The following is an 18,159-nucleotide window of genomic DNA, read 5'->3' on the forward strand; positions in this document are numbered from 1 at the left end:
GGGGGGGGGGGGGGGGGGGGGCGGCGAACAGCTCTCATGTCTGTAGTAAAACTGGTACACGTTACTACATGTAAAGTTTTCCTGTCAAGAGTAACTGTAAAGATGTTCACTGAAAATGTTTATTGATACTTTGAAAACACTCTTCCAAACAAACTCTAAGCAAGGAAAGGAGAACTGAATTCCTGATGGAACAGATAAATTCTTTTTTCATACTTAACACCTATCCAAAGAGTAAACTAGTTGGATGAATTCATGAAGAGGCAGGATTAACATTCTTATTTCCCATTGCTAATGTTACAGAAAATCCAAGAGATGACTGCCTAACAGACTTTACACAAATAAAGGAAACTTCATTCAAGCATAAATGTACAGAATTGACTACAACTGAAGGACATCAAACCAAAATGCTCAGCCTTTTAAAAGGAATGAGTAATTTCATGGCTCATAGTAGTTAATGCAGCATAAAACAAGGGTAATGAAATCTCAGATTGGGAAGAACTGAGTTTATTCCCCTGGCATCAGCAGGAGCACCTCCTTTATCCATATGTTCCACTAACTATTTGCATTTCTGTAATTTTAAAAACAGGGGCCTGATTTCTTGTGCAGTATTGGCATTGGTCAATGATCAAAGCAGACACCTGGAAAACTAGCATCCAGTTTAGTAACTTAGGTTGAATATAATGTCTGCTACAAACACTTTTCTCTAAATTGTTTCTGGAACAAAGTGTGTCTTTTCTTTGGATGAGGTTAATGTGCAAAACAGACAAAGGCATTAAAAAAATAAAGATTCAGCTTAATAGGGTCTGTCAGCTTCTCTCCCACATGTGCTATCTGCTTCTCTTCCCTGCAGGCTAACAGCCTCCCCTCTCATGCTCTTCCTGCTTCTCTACCTGTAGCATCACCTACTCTTCTGGCACCTGGGAAGGGAAGGGAGAAATGTGAACAATGTATTTTTAGCAATGCTCCCTCTCTTCTTCCAGACTGAAAGCACCAAGTCTACAAAGTTGCTACTGCCTCTGTGTACCTTGTTTTTAACGGGAGACCTTGCTGTAGACAGGGAGGTGGAAAGTTGCTATAAGTCCACAAGCAGAAACACAGAGGCAGGAAAAAAGGTGCCACTAGATAAATTATGCCTTTCCTTCCCCGTCCTCCCGATATTACTGTTATAGACTAGGAAGAAGTCACGTGGGAGGGAAGACAACAAATTGAAGAAAAAGCATGGAGAAGCCTCTCGGTGCTTTCTAGCTCTACTGCAAGTTGATCCACACTACAGCACTACAGTTTGCATTGCGCTGCCTTCTCCTCCCAGGAAGCAGCATGAGCCACTCTTGTTTTCAATGTCAGCACAGACCAAGTCAGTTCATATTTTTGCTGTGAGAGAATGAAGTATCAGCAACTATGTGAAAAGGGCTGATAGGAAGCTATGAAGTGACACTTGTTATAAAATTAATCAACAATCTTATGCCTATCATTCATTTCAATCATGGCAAGTGACACCTCCTGTCACAGAATTGCAGAGTACATTTACACCAACAGCACTGCTTAAAGGACACAGTCAACTTAAGGCTTGTTTTGTTTTCTTACAGCCTGCCCAATTTCAAATTCAAGATGTAGGTAGTATGTTGGATTTCAATTATCTAAAAAAATAATCAGTGCAATCACCTTTGTGCTGCTTTAGCACAGTTCCAAAGCCCAAAGCCCAGAAACCACAGCCAGCCACAGGCCAACTCACTCCACCCTCCCCTTACTCCTCTTCTCACACAACTGACATTCTCATCTCCGCTGCTAGTGCGGCCCTTGAAACAATGCAAGAAAGGGATGCTATTGTGTCTTCCTATGATGACAAGGATGGAAAATGACTGTGCATGAAATACAATGGGAAGGAAGGGAGGGAGGAATCTTGTATTTATTTCTACAGTAAATTGTTTTAGGTGTCCTTTTTACTCTTGCTCTCCTTTCCTCTTTGCCCTCCCCAGCTAAGGAAGGGCTGTTGGACACCAACAGTTGGAAACGTAACACAAATCACGCAGCAAATCACCCTGTCAGAGCTCCATCACAACACTCTCCTCTTCCCCTCCAGTCCCCTCTCAGAATAATACATATGAGCAAACACATATACTCATTAAAAATGAGTTACAACTTAATGTAAATCATATCCAGATTGCAGTTTCTGAGATCAGAGGCAAGAATGAAATTACTTATGCCAAGACTCAAATAGTTCACAACTTATGTCCCCTCATGAGGAACACTATTTTCAGATGGCATGCTCCAGGCTTCATTTGAAGAAGATCTATTCATGATTACATTTTAATAAAGAACAAGCCATTCCTAGCCATCTCTTATACAGCAGCACTTCTAAAAGCACTCGCACAATACTGTGGTGAAGAAAGAGTGAAAGGAGTTTTCTGGTTTCGTTTTTACATTATTTCATAAGCATACAAAGGACAGTATGCAATGACAACTAAAGAGTTATTCTCTACTTTATTGTAGGAACACATTTTAAAATTAAAAACCATGAACAAATATACAGAATAATTCAGTTTTCATATCAAACAGCTGCAGACTCTGTAACTGAAATAGTGTGTCTAAGGTTATAAATGAAAACTGTTCAGTATCATTCTTTGAGTGACAGGTTAAATTCCTAATCCAGTTATGGTAATGGCCACATTTGTAGTTTAACATAAATTAAGAGCTTAATTATATTTGTGACTATTTTAAACAAAATTACAAATTCCTTTGTACCTGTGAACGTAATTTATAGCAAAGCCACGTTCATTCTCCAAAACAATCTATTTTACACTGCAGCACAACACTGCTCTAATGGTATAATGTAATTCTTGTTGTAGAATGCGGAAAGAGTAGATTCACTGGTAGCACAAAGGTTTTGAAGATAAATGAAGATGCTATTCATTCAGGGGTAATTTCATCTTAGAACTATATGAAAGATGTTTCACTCAGAAACAGTACCTGTATGGCTTGAGATTTAAGCATGTTTTCAGCTACAACGCAATGCTGCTAGATTGATTATGTTGATACTGCATTTCTCATCATGAAGAATTCCAGCTTTTATTCTCTTTAAAAAAGAAGATATTGTCAGATTTTCATTTCAGTACTAAGCCTTTGTTCAAGCCTCAGCAACAAGTTCAAATTTCTGCTAATGTTTTATCTAGAGAAAAACCAAACCACAATTCATACACACACACACACACACACACAAAAAAAAAATTCACAGATCTGTCGAGGGCAATTAATCATGCATGATTTACACATTCATTTGATTACTTGTTGAAGTAAATAAGCAGTTGGTCTGTGTAACACAATTTTAAATTGCCCAAACATCCTTCTGTCATTCAGGACTAAGAACAGGCAATTCTAAATGCACTTTCCTGGAATATATTAAGACCATTTACAAGGACATCAATTGCATAAGCAATTAATACACATCTTAACATAATGAGCTGCAGGCTCTATAACCTCAGGATAGCTAGGAGAATTTCTACAATTCTGAACATTTTAGACAGCCTTTTAAGCAAGACTCTGTGACTACCTGCATAAAGATTTCAGAAGAACCTGTAATAACAGAGGCAGTCTCAACAACCACATTCCTCCGCCTGACAAGTTGGAACAGTGCAGAGAGATGCTGTGCTGCCATTTGAGGTAAGAGGCCTGGCACAGCACAGCTGTATTAACCCCCTCCCTCCTACTCAGCCACACAACTTCCACCCAGGCACTAAACAAAAACGCTTTACCTGTATCAGGCACCAACAGGGAAACAGGGCCCAGACAGGCTGTTTCAGACTGAAATATACTCCCCTATGGTAATTCAGTTTTAATCCATTTAAAACTCCATTTTTCCCCTCCTTGAAGTTGTGGAGTTGTTTTGTTAATGAAATATAGTTGTGTATTCACTTCTGGGTTTTGGTGGCTTTTTTTACTATGATAAGACTGATAAGCAGGAATGCTGTATAATGGAAGCTGTACAATAAATAACAGGAGAATGGTTTTAACCGTGAATCATGATACCCAGGTGGTATATGTGTTTTCATTAACTTTAATGGGAAGAGGGCTGAACATCTCACAAGAACAGCGCCTTCACTCTATATACAACATTCTCTTTCCCATAGCTGGATAATCATTACTGATCAGTATTTTCCCTTGATTTTAATTCATTTGCAGTGAAAATAAAACTTTGTTCAATATCAAGATTTTGCAGCCTAAGATCAAACAAGCTCCGCTTTCAACAGGACAGTGTAACACACTACTTCAAGTTAACAAACAAGGAGTGCAAACACCAAGATGTACCAGAGATAATGCACTAGCTCATCTGAAGTTATATTGCATTTTCATCAAATATAAAGAATCTGAACCCACTAAAAGACAAATGAATTAATTTACCCTGTTTCCAAGAACAATGGGGAGGAGTTAAAAAACAAACACAAATAACAACAACAACAATTCTACCAGAATCTGCAGAGAAGTTCCAAAAGATGAGAGGGATTTTTTTGTTGTTGACTTGGTTGGTTTTTACTATTGAAGGCACCACCACAGTCACTTAGCAATTCCCATAAGACTCTGTCCTCCCCTCTTTTATCAGACATGTAGCTGTAGTCAGAAGTTCAAATTTCATTGCACAATGAGAAGCCATATAAAACAGCAAGGCTCAACCAACTTCCTATATTCAATCTGCAGCCCACACTACTTATTAATTCAAACAAAATACCTGCAACAGTCTGTTACACCTAGACTGAGAGTAACTTGCTCACTGTCTGTTTGATCTGCTCTGTTGACAAGAGGTATATAAGATACCATCCATATTGCAAGGTCATCAATTTTAAAATAGTCAACTTTTACTCCAATTACTTACCATGGCACTGGATTTTATTCTTTGTTTTATATGTAGCTACCTGCATATATGTCCTCCAACAGCTATCCCAGGGCAGCATTATAAAGAGGTGCTGCAAGGAGATTTTGAGAAAGATCTGAAAGACCAGTTGCAGCACATTTAACGTCTTGTTGTGAACCATGTACCTTAAAGATCTGATTGGCGGCTTCTCTTTTGATCATAGGGTCTCAAAATTCGGATGCATTTTCACCACATTGAAGCTCAACATGCCATGAACAAGCTATGTATCTGCTCTGGTGATATTCATGTGCCCCAAATTAGTAACAGGGGAAAAAGGAACTGCAATAGTGGGAAAAAAAGTCCCAGGTACCAGATACTCTTTCTCCTCATATCCCCCATTCCCATTTCTTCCTCAGGAAAAGAACATACCCCACCTCCACCCACCCCAAAAGAAAAACTCACCAGCAAAAAGATAGCCAGTAAAAAGATAAAAAGGCTCTCATCAGAATAAGAAGTACACTTTAAAACAGAGGAACTCAGCAATTTCCTTATGCAAAACACACCAGTATATTTAAAGCTTTCTGATCACTAAGCTAGTAATACATAACTACAGTCCTAGTATTATTTAAAAACGGAGCAAAGACACCAAGGATAGCTTTGCAGTCACAACCATGTTACACAGATTCTTCAAAATAGATATGATTCCCCAATGCAAAATTGTTCTATAAAGTTTAAGATCAGATATCTACCAGAGCCATATTTATAGTCATGGCTACTATCAGCTGTCCAGCTAGAGAATATTGAAGAAAAACAAGCATTTTTAATATATTATAGTTAATTTATCATCTAAGTGACATGTGTAGGATAACAATGGACTGGAAACATTAAAGCAAAATGATGCATTAGAAAAGGAAATTTTAGGGTTATGTTGTTGCATCCTTTTTGTGTGTTTTAAATACAAGCCACACCTACAGGTATTGTTATGGTATGGATTGCATTTAATTCATGAGAACCACAAAAAAAACCCCAGTTGCTGGAGTAAAAAGGAACACCAAGATCAAGTGAGTAACAGAAACACTTATTTGCATTACTGTGAACCATGATACAAAACACACTGCCCAAACAAACAAGCACAGCCCCATTTATTTGGTGTATCAAAGATGACTCCTCTTTCTAGCAAAGGATAAAACGATCTTCTTGCTGTGACAGAATTTAGTCTTAGAGGTATTTCCTAGATTGCCAGACTGGAAGGAAAAACGAGATCCTGGAAGTAGTTACCATGATCAAATGATCCTAACCTGCTTACTGGTAATGTCACTTGGAGTCTCCAAGTGTCCCACTCTGGCTAAATGAGATGTGACGTTTTTGGATAGTCCTTAAAGACTGCTTGCTCTAGCTTCTCTGAGCTAGACCACACACAAAAAGCCAGCAGCAGAGGAACCGTGCAACTCCCTACTATGCAAAGCAGCAGCAAAGCTGCTGCGAAGGACAGGAACCTTACAGATATCCTGCTCACCACCACTTCTGACAGTCAGGCCCTCTCTACTAATGGGGAAAACATCCCCTTGAGATTTGGGTTTACTAAACCTAACAGGTTAATGGGGTTTACACAGACTTCACAGCCACAGAGGTGCTTTTAAGTCAATTAGAGATGCAAGTTTGTCAATTATATGGACAATTTCTAAAAACCACATTGGATCTCAACTCTGTATATATGACGAAATTGAGAAAACCTATCAGACACATAGAGATTTGATGCCCACAGCATGAAGCAAATACTCCTCAAGTCTGGGGCAGTTTTAGCCTTAAGAATTAAATAATCAGCAAGCATCATGCAAGATGTTATAAGACAAAGTAGCATACCAAGTGACAAAAGATGGAAACCATGCACAGTTCCCAGAGTAGGTAGACAAGCAGACATTGTACAAACATAGACCAATATAAATACAAGTACAAGCAGCAGTACTCTGTATAGGATTCTCAAAATCTCCATGTCCTTTAGGCTCTGGCACTTTAGAGACAATAAAGTACATCAGATACAGGAAATAAGTAATTGATTTTGACAGAAATAAATCTTAAATTATTCATTTAGCTAAATACATTTACTTTAGCTGAATAATCATTGAAAAAATAAAATGGAATTAGCATCTTTAGTTTAGAAAATATGACAGTTTACCTGAACAGCAAGGGAAGATGCATTATCAGAAAGCAAAATTTGTTCCTCTGTTGAAAGAAAAAAAAAACAACACACACAATTACAAAAAACAGTGACATTTAGCTACTGACCTGTAACTGTAAGTCATTCTGGGTTGCATTTCCTATGCATAAAACAAGGAGCGCATATATAATTATTATGCAGCCGGACTAGAAAACCTGTGATATGAATATTAAAAAAAAGAAAGAGAAAAAAGAATACCAGGAATATTTCTCCTGCAAATGCAATTGCATTTATCATACATTACCACCAACGTACAATAAAAAAATACAACTAAAAACCAAATGCTTGAGTTTTATGCCAATTACTCTCCTCCTAATCAAAGTTAAATAAAACCGCATCTTCATAACTCCTCTGGCTAAAAAGTAAAAGCATTCAGAAACCTATAAAAGCGGCTTGCAGTTAATATTGCACACTGTGTCTAGGTCTGTCACACAAAAGAAAGATGACAAGTTCACTGCAATAAAAATTCCATGCTTAGAAGACTAGGGCTGCTACCTATTAGTCTTCATTACTTTGCAGTCTTTTGACAACTGTAGCAGGCTGCTGAGCCCCAAATGGGGGCCATAATGTGATCTGATGATATATGAAGAGCTGCTAAAGGGAGCCTGAACCATCCTAGCCTATACATTTTAACAGTTCCTTTTTACTGAGAGCCCACTTTACCACAAGACTTCAAAAATCTGCTGCCTCAGCTATTGGTGCAGTAAATCTGCCAACTGTGCCTGCAACCACATCATTTTACACTGCCTACAGCAGCCAATATAATGAGTCAATAATAAACCAAGGACCTTATAGGCCATGAATAGCTGGTTTATATTGGCAGATGCAAGCGTAGCTAAAACCTCTGACCAGACAAACAACACAAAGGACTCTTTTAACAGTTTCTGTGCTTCCTTGCAGTTAATTATCTTAGTGCATATTTAATGTGTTTTCTAAAAATAATCATTAATTTCAAAAACCAGTGTACCCACCCTTCAGTTGCTGATACAACGCAGCATTTTCAGGCCAAGGCTCTGCGGCTGTGGAAAGAAAAGGAATTAATTAAGCAAGCCAAACAACAATGCACTTGCAGATGCTAACTGAACACAAACATTACCTAGAGCAAGAGCAAAAACTTCAAAGATGCTGATGCAAGATTTAGCCTGCCCTAAAAACATCCCATTGTCACTCTCTTCCCCCATACTTCTCCTGCTCCCAGGGGGACAACACAGAGCAGAAAACTAAGTCCCAAAATTTAAAGTTGCAAGAAAATCTAAAATTCAAGCTACCTTACAGAATGGCCTTGTAATTCTCAAGCAGCTAAAGCAGCTATTTTCCCTCCACCATAAAGACATCCTTGTGCACATTCCCATCAGAACTCTGGCCACTCTCAACAGCAACTATTTCTTAAGGTATTAAACAAAGCATTCTGGAAAGAACAGAACAAGACACAGAACAGGGAGGCACAAACCTCCAAACCCAGTGTGAAGAATGCTTTGAGGAAATGGAAAAACTTTTTTGCCTTTTAAAGTTGTGTCCTCACTGGTCCTATAGAACACCCACAGCACCAGGTACTCAGACATGTCAAACCTACCCACAAGGATGACTGGGACTACCTACTGCTATAAATGATGTACTGGTCAACCGTAAAATAGGAATGTCAATATACATTAAAAAAACTGCATCATCAGTTGTTCAAAACAGTTGAACAGTTGTTAAAAATAAAGGAAATAAGACAATCACATCTTCCAGTTGAGAACCGCTGCACTTAATCATACACCACTCGAATTTATGGGAAGGCAAAAATAATAATCAGTACAGATTTACTGTTAATAGTAGCATTAAGATAACAGGTCATCACATTGTTTTGTCTCCATTACATTCCTTGTTAATGTCTGATTACAAATCTATTTTTAAATACCAGTTTAAACCTTGCATTCTAACCAAACTAACTACTTGTAAACAAAATTAATGCTCTAATCACATGATTTTTTTTTTAAAGCAATGATGTCTATTAATAAATAGCTATGCATGGTTCAAACAGAAATACACCACTGGCTTCAGAAGGTCATTCTTTGTGTCTTCACCCTTAGAATGCAAAGAAAAAAAAATGCACAATTATCTAGCTATCATTCTTTTTGGATACTCATGAAGTATTAACTTTTATGGAAGTCATACAGAACTGTAAAGCTTGTAATACTGTACACAGTTTTGCAAAGGTCACTGCCTCTAACATTAAGGCACAGAGCTATACTAGTATGGGCATGAGAAAGCAATTAATCACATTTAAGTGTCATGAAAAAATGTTTTATGTTTTATTGTAGCAGTTATTGGTTTTACACCCCTCCATTAAAGTTTTGCCCTGGAGTAAAAATTTTTGAGGTGGAAGTACATTTACTTCTTTAAATAAAAAGAGACTAAGATAGAATTTGTGGTACTACAGCCTTAACTGTTTAAAATAATTCATCTAATATATATTTCTTCAGGTCCACTGAAGTCTTGCAAGAGCAAATGGAATGAGGAAATTAAGGATGTTATTACTATACTTTAGCAAACTTACCAGTGCCAGACTCTGACACAGTTACAGAAGTTACTAAGTCATGAAGGTACACTGATCTCGTAAATACTCCAGCCAACCAGGGAAAACATCCTTTTTACATGCCCAAAACAGTACAGAGAACTCCAAATTGCATGAGCCCACTTCGAAAATTTTTGCCTGACCCTCTTCAGACTGAAATGTCAGATTTATATCTAAAACTCTTGGATTCTGGCCCAAACTGGAAGTGGCCACACAAGCACATGGCTGAAATATTTCAGGCCCACAAAAATCAAGGGAACTTTTCATTTTCCAACAAAAGTGCTAGGTATATCTTAAGAAATTCAAACACTAATTTCAGTCTGACCCCGGCACATATGCAGCCATGGAGGTACACGTACATATGTAACAGCTTCTTGGCATGCAGAATTCAAAACTACACCACTGCTAAGGCATGCCATACCCATGCTATAAACTGAAACGCAAGTAGATTTTTTTTTTTTTTTTACAACTTGCTTGTCCTTATCGGCTTAAATTTCCCTTCCACGTGCTACTGATCACATACAGATTTTCATGAACCACATCTGTTGACCCTAATTTCATTAGTCATGATATGAAGTCTTTATCCCAGTCTCAGTATATAGGAGCACATGCCAACTTGAGGGAAAGAAAGGACAAGTGTATTTAAAATCTTTGCATTCACTCATTCACAGTTGAGTTGTATACTAGTACATGTCTTTGGACAAGTAAATGAAATGAGGACAAACAGCCACACAAAAATCTCAGCCTTTGTTATCAGTACACCTTAATCTCCAAATTTCAGCAGTTCTAAGAAAACGATATGAATAATATCCCCTGCACTTGGCATCTGACAGTCTCCAGAGCGAGGTCAGAATCCTGAATGTTTTTGGACAAGATAGACACATGCTCACGAGCCTTCAACTGAGGCCTTCGGTTCTTTGTACACAGACCACGTAAGAGAACTGATTTTGCTATCACTGTACAGACTGGGTTTTAAAACGATCAACTTCACATATTATTACTCATATCCTGGAAAAAATATTCTGCAGCATGCATTCAGAATTGCATGCAGCAGATTGTGTTCCAGAATACCAGAGGTACACACAAAGCCTGTGCAATCCTCTGGAAATTAAAAAATTCAATACCCACTCACTACCTGTCTCATACCTTCCACCTTCTACTCACACTCTTTCCACCAAGACATTTAGAGTATTAAATATCTTTTTCTGATGGAGCAAGAAGTTTAAATACACACTGCTACATGAGAGGCCCAGGCTCATAAGGTGCAATCTAAATTCAAGTATCAGCTCCCAAGCCACCTTCGATTAGTTGTAAGGTGAAAACATGCAGCTAAGGGAGACCAGAACATAGCTGGGGGAAGAGAGGTGGAAGAATCACTAAAGGGATGTCATATCCCTCCACAAGAAGAGAAAGTGTGTAACATCTTTAATGTACGGCAATGACTCTTGCCTTATGAATGTAGGTGAAGACATAATTTGTAGAATAATAGGCACTAATATTACACGCTGCTTCAGTTCTGTCATATTTCCAATCCATCAAGTTGATTAATGCTATAATAACTCCTCACAAACTTATCATTTGTGCACTAATGAAGTCAAATCCAGTTTATCCTTCGGCAACTATAATCTTCTGGTCTGTAAATGTTCGTTTCCCTGCTAACCATGGCTACTGTGGCGCTAGGTATATAACGAGAAAATTAACAAATGTGATGTCAATTCAGTTTCAGAAGCTTTCAACACAGAATTACATTTATGTGTTAGATCCTACACAGACATTTTTATCATTAGCTGCTCACAGGATGAAATAACTGCCTGGAAGTATGCCTTACAGGAATAGCTTCTCTACATATCTTAAGAATAAGGAACTATTTGGTTCTTCCTTCTGCCTCCATAATCAGAATTACTATTGTGTGGTTTTCAATGGGGCTGTCTCTCAGGCTTGCAGTCTTTAGTAATAGTTGTTTTCCCACCCTACCAAAACTTTTCCCATACTTACCAAATTCAAATATTTTGTCTTTCATGTGGATTGTCTGCTGTTTGTTCAGGACCAGCAAAGCTCATATGGTTGTCTTTCCCTACTTCTCCTCTACCGCACTGCTTGTATTAATGCCAGTTACAGGAAACGACCATCTGCAGATCAGTCCTCCCTGCTAAATTTGTCTAAAATGAGTTTGAATTCAAAATTTATTGGGAAGTGAGAATTAAAGGCTAAGATGGACACAGAAAGCATCACTGCATAAGCCTTGTTATCCTAGGAGCTGAGAATGTGGCAAATGCAGCATCACAACAACCAGAGAAGTCAAATGGAAAGTAAACCATCTACATAAAATATTCTTTGGTTTTGTGGATGACTAAAAATGCATGAAAATTTCACTAAGCTCAACATGTTTGTTAGTCAAAGTGTTTTACTTATTAACAGCTTAGCATAGAAAATGCAGATTTCAAAGTGTTAACAGGGTTCTTAGGTGTCAAATTAGACTTTGAGAAGAAAATTCTGTGAACTGGTGTGTTGCATGTTCCCACTGGAGTTTTAATTACTCAGGTTTATAAAATTTATTTAAACAGATTCCTAGACTCCTCACCTGTCACGTCAGAGAATGACTCAGAAAATACATCATTTCTGCTCTCACAAAAAGCTTCCAAACACAGAATGAGTCATGACAGTAACATCAAATTCTTTGCCACTAAAAATGTATTGCATTAGGTGCATTTTTTTCAGATTTTGTGGTGAAATGTTTTACTTGCGCAACATTAAGACCAGAAACAGATTTTCAAATAGCATTTTGATTTCAACATTTCCAGATGTTTCAGACTGTCACTTCAATTAGACTTTATCCACCCAAATACTTTTGGAACAGCAAGAGAGAAGAACACACAAATGCTGTAAAAAGAGATACCTAAGAGCACTGGACCCCACTATCAGCAGGGGATCAGCAGCTCACCTGAGGCCTACGCACATCTTGGCTCCAACTAATGCTATCAAAACCAAACACACTATACTTGCACAGAGGTAATTTTAATTCAAAGAATGAGAGGTTGCAATAACATTCTCCCAGTGAAGTCTGTGTGAGAGGAAACACCACATTCCCAAGATGCTCTACAGTGCCTCAGCCCCACCAATATCTTGTCCAAGCTGTTCGGAGTCTCTTCACAAGTACACATAAGTTGGTTTCAGCTCCTACACTCTGAATTACTGGGAAACTATTCATCTTGTGTCAGTGCTGCCTGGATGGATGGGTGAAACAGACATTTTCATCCACCTTCCCCAAGCAGCTTCACAATGATCAAAGAGATATAATGAAATAAATGGTTTACAGTTATGCCTTTAATCCTGTTAGTTAAAAAAATAAAGACTCTGAAAATGAGAAGACATGAAATACTTTGCATGTTAAATTGTGGAATACGCTAATCAACAATTTAGCCATTTCAGCAGTCTAGTACAAATAGCCAGTTTCAAGTAGTAGGGTATGCGGTGTGGTTTGCCCTGCTAGTCTGCCACTCATTTAGCACACTTTTCATCAGGCTGCAGCATTCCTGAATACCAGCCACAGACAAATGCCAGAGACCTCTGGATTCAGGCATCAAGATGCTCCCTCCTGTGTAGGAAATCAAGACATCAAGAGGTTAAAATTTCTGTAGGAAAACACTCAACTTGAAATTAGGCTCTTCCCAGATCTTAGAAATACCATAGAATTTTGGTGTGGCAAGAACACTTATAGAAGACAGTGCAGACAGAAATATTTTTCTGTCATAAAACTAGCCTAATAAGAATCAAGGCTAAAGAGTTAACATCGAAACTTACTACCCTGCTATTTCTCAAGTACTGAAACTATACAGTGAGAAGTAAATCAAGACAATTTCTGCACCAAATCTCCTATAAACTAAGATTTACTGAATCCTCAATATGCCAGCAATTTATCCTTTGATATATTCTTTTTGCTTCTGTAAATGAAGTATTCAGTTGACTAATGGTCTCTTCCATGCAGTTCACTGTGTGCTGTTGTATAGGTGAGGCTAGGACCTGGCTCAGGAACATATGATCTTCTCAAACAGAGCAATTTTCTGAAAAGTTTATGGATCATATAAAGATGACTACTTGTTGAAAGTAACCACATTTGCATGGATCAGTTTCCTTTCTGTTATATTTTTCTTAAACACTTTGATATGAAAATTGCATAAAAAGGAGGAAAGCTAAAATATCTGTATTTACCAGTTTGGTTCACATGGCATTAAAGGCCTGTTAAAACAGCCAAGAGGGAAGGTATCCTCTATTAAAAACGAAGCTGGCATTAATTTGAATCACTGTATTGCAATATTACAGCTGGAGAGATTAACTTACACATTATTTCCACACAGTTTCCTTCAGCCTCTCCCTAGGTACAAATTTGATTAAATTATAATGAGATACCTCAAAACTATTTTCTCACAAGAGTAAACACTAAAAAGAAATTTTGTCTTACATCTGGGCAACATCCACATCCAACAACATTAATTATAAGTCTCCAAACATTATGCAGCAAACATCATAACCATGAGGAGAAAAAGTTACCCTTTTTGGTTTCCCAAGACTGATGCTATGGGGGGTACCTGCTTCATATGTTCTAGATGTAGTAACCCAAAAGAAAACCACATAGAAAGCCATGCCACAGACTCCAGAAGGAAAAAACGATTATTAGTCACTTAATGTTAAAATGCATCAAAAAGAAGCAGGTGATCATGTCATTCTCTTTTCGTAATACAAATTGGTCGTATTTTCAAGTAGCAATACACTGTTTAAAAAGAAAATGCCAGGAACATATGTGTTTCTATATCATTACTACAGGAAATAAGCGGAGGGGTAAATTTTCATTAAAACTGCAGAGACTTTGGAAGCAAAGATGTTAAAAATATACATCTCGTACATTAAGGGTGATCGATAAAGGAAGTATGAGGAAGTTGTGAATTAGCATTTTAAGATCCACCAATTCAACCTACCCACACTAAGTACAGATCAATTTCATGTAATTGGCCTGATCCTGTAAACTAACATGGGCCAAGAAAAAATGAAAACATCAGCAACTCCCTGGCTCTGCTGACAAAGGACCAAAAAGTGTTTCATAGCGCCTTGCCAAATGAAAATCAACTTTCACACAAGTTAAACAGTATGCATTAAATCATGTATCAAATAATTACATCATTTGCTTAAATCCATCCCAGGCCTTCTTTGTAGAGATATTACAACTCAGATAAATCATGACTGTTCAGTAATTACTGATCAAGCAGACTGTCAACGTAGACTCAATCTCAGCAGCAATTCTCAAACTTGAGTTTCCTGTGGCTGCACCACTAAGAGAGTCAGTGTGTGACATTATTGCAGCAGCCATTTAGCATGACACAATCTGCTTCTTCACCCTCCAAGAAAGCTATTAATTGCATGTATTTAAGCATTAGTCCAATTCTGCTACTGTCTTTGACTTGACTTTCCAGAGTGTGCACATCTGCAGTTTAATCCTCCAGGGTGCTCAGCACTCTCACTGCTAAGAGAGACCACAGGAGGGAGATTGCTCAGCATCTCTACGCTTGCAGAATCACGCCTCTTGTCAGGAGGGGAAGCCAAAAAATCTCAACAAAATCAAATCCATAAATATAAGTCATTCCTAAATCAACATCTGTATTTCTTCACAAAAATCAGAGAATGTGCCAGATAAATGATCTCAAAAGATTTATTTATAAAGTCCTGACAAGCTGGAGCCATTTCACTTATTCCTGATATTCAGCATAAATGCTCCACCTCGAAGAAACTCTGTAATTCTTAATTATAGCTTTTTACAGATCTCTAAATCAAGTAGCACAAAGGGAAGGGATTAAGTCCCTTGTCCCTCTTTGGCTCTGACTCAAGAAGTAAAAGTTCAAGCACAGGAGCTGTGAAGAGTAGGACAGTGGAGGTATGATACTCATGAACGCCTTAAGTGCTTTACTGGACTGGAACATTTCTTAGCCATGTTAGCTACATTTATATACTCTAAATCAGTCCTTTGAAAGCTCTCTTAGATTGAGATCCTTGCTTCTCTGTGGTAGTCTGAACTCCTCCTCCCCTACCGGGGAGGAGTTCTGTTTGGCAGGCAGTCTGAACACCACTTCTGCAAGGTGCCCCAAGGAGCTCCCTGCTTTCTCATCCACAGCACCCCTACTCTGATCCACAATAGAGCCTTCACATCTGTCCCACCAGACAGGACCTTGGTATCTCACACCTGCTCCAAAGGCTGCTCCACACACACACAATTCCTGCTCACCTGGCCCTGGCCCCTCTGGTCTTTTGTTAAGGATCACGTTCATTCTCGCCTTCCTATTGTCCCCACAGTCCTGAGCACAGCAATACCAGGAGATACAATGTGATGACTCTTTGTGTCTGACTCTTGCAAAAGGGCAAGGAAGAGCTGAGATCTCTGGGCAGGAGAGGTCTGTAGGGCACAAGTGCAAAGACTTAGCACAGGTGCAGTCAGCCAGACAAGTACTGCCACTAGCAAGGGGGAAGATGTTGCCATAGGGCTTACAATCCTCAAGTCAACCCAAAACAGACACTGGTATTTATAATAGCACCTCTCAGCTTCTTCCCCACCTCTGGGAAACACTGTAGACTCCATGCTTAAAAATCTGAAAACGTTTATCCTGTTCTCTTAATCATATCCTCACAGCTTTCCTCATTTCTTTTTCAAGGCTTTCAGGGAACACACTACAAGCGTGGAATTTCCCCAATATGGCATTCAAATGAAAAAAAAAAAAAAAAAAAAAAAAAAGGAGTGAGAAGAAAAATCTGGTTCCTCTCCAAAGCCATTCTTCTATGACCTCTCATGAGCTGAACAGTCAAGCTCCTAAACAGCACTCATATCCAACTTGTTCTACAACTGATAAAAGCTCACCTGCAAATCAAACTGGACAGTATCAAGATATGTGTTACTTTTCATTTACTAATTTTGTTACTATTATTTCTTGAGCAATCTCATTTCTGGCATGAAAGAAGATTATTACTTTAGCAGAAAACATGTACCAATAAAATGCTGATTAGAGAAAGACTGCTTAGTCTTAATGGAGCCAGAAACAACTACAGAAGCATACTCTATTATAAACCGCAATTATATTGCATCTTAAAAACAAGAAATAACAATATCTCAAAATGAAATATGTATTGTACTATAATAATTGGGAAAATCATTTTTCCCCTCCAATCAAAGGACTGCTTCAAATCATGTCATAAAACATGTGTCTGAGCACAAATTGGCAAAAGTAGTGCAAGAGACTTGTTTATTGAAACTGAACAAGAGTTGAAGGAATTCCTTTTAGTTTGATTAAAAAAAAAAAAAAAGCAGTACATGCAGAACACTGTAAAATAAAATCATGAAGCCTGACAGATTTGGCATTTTCAAATCACCTCTTTTGACTACAAGCACCTCTGCAGCAGGCTTAAACAATCTGTGCTGCAGATAACCTATTATCAGGCAAGAAGTAGCATTTTTTTCACCTTAACATGCAGGAAATGTTAACACATTTTGATGCACAAAATGCATACTCAGTTTAAATTTTATGTCTTTATGTGCAGGAACAATTTAGCTGGTCAGATTTCATTCCCTATGTATTTGTTCTCAGCCAAATTGCAGCTTGTCTCAATACATAAAACATGCACATCAGATTTATTTTTGCTCTGACATGTCACATTGGAGGTAGACTCACAAAGAATGTAAAATATCTAAAGGCAGAAGGACATCTGTTTTTCAAACTGCATTTGTTTTCCTTAGTATTAAAACTAGCATAAGACCCTTGCACGTAACTCAATGGCAATAAACAGAAGTAATTTTCCAGAGATCAAAGGACAAACAAGGATATTATTTTCTCTCTTTTGATCACTGATCTAAAACTAATGTTTTGCAGAGGGTGAAAATAAAAGTAAAGCATATTGAGTAATTCAGTGATCAATTAAACATCTTTTCAACAATCTTTCATAGATTATTTGAGCAGTCAGGTTCTCAAAATTACTAGAGTTAGAAAGATTAATGTTCTAGACCACTTGAAAGCTGGCCCTCTTAATTCTTCCTACAGTATAAACATTCATTTCCTATCCTGTTAATATGTGATTGATGCTGAGCTACTCTAAACAAATTCTCTACCATATTATCCAATTAATATTTTCTACAGTTCAGAAATAGATGATTTAAAACATGACATAACATGCTTGCTATTCATGAAGCTATGGAAATACTTGTTTATTATTCCACAAGACACAGCATCAACCTCTTTATATTTCTGAATAAGCAAACAGTTGAATGGAACTAAGACAAGTGTTTTACTCCACATAAGTGATTTAGTCATAGTTTAGTATTTAATAATTAATGCATTACAGCAGCAGGTGAATGTACATTGCACAGAGAGGGTGCTGAATTATCACAGCAGTGCAAGCAGGCTGAGCAATTGATGATCACACAACAGCTGAGTTTGGAAGGCACTTCTGGAGGTCCAGGGTCAGCTGCAGCAGATTGCCCAGGGCCATGTCCAGTTCAGTACTAAGCAT

At 37.9% G+C, this 18,159-nt stretch overlaps 1 protein-coding gene across 1 annotated transcript in view; it reads right to left on the bottom strand.

Moving 5' to 3' along the window:
* The window catches only part of MTX2 (metaxin 2), a 21,827-nt gene extending 13,474 nt beyond the window's left edge, over positions 1 to 8,353 (bottom strand). Inside the window, exons 1-2 of the mRNA XM_026852892.1 lie at positions 8,033 to 8,353; positions 7,020 to 7,066 (exon numbers count right to left, since the gene is read on the bottom strand). The gene's annotated coding sequence lies outside the window, so the exon portion shown is untranslated. The remainder of the gene's footprint in view (positions 1 to 7,019; positions 7,067 to 8,032) is intronic.
* Between the last annotated feature and the right edge of the window lie 9,806 nt (positions 8,354 to 18,159).

This window comes from Athene cunicularia, assembly GCF_003259725.1.
Source record: "Athene cunicularia isolate RWA chromosome 7 unlocalized genomic scaffold, athCun1 chr7_part1, whole genome shotgun sequence".
Classification (NCBI taxonomy): Eukaryota; Metazoa; Chordata; class Aves; order Strigiformes; family Strigidae; genus Athene; species Athene cunicularia.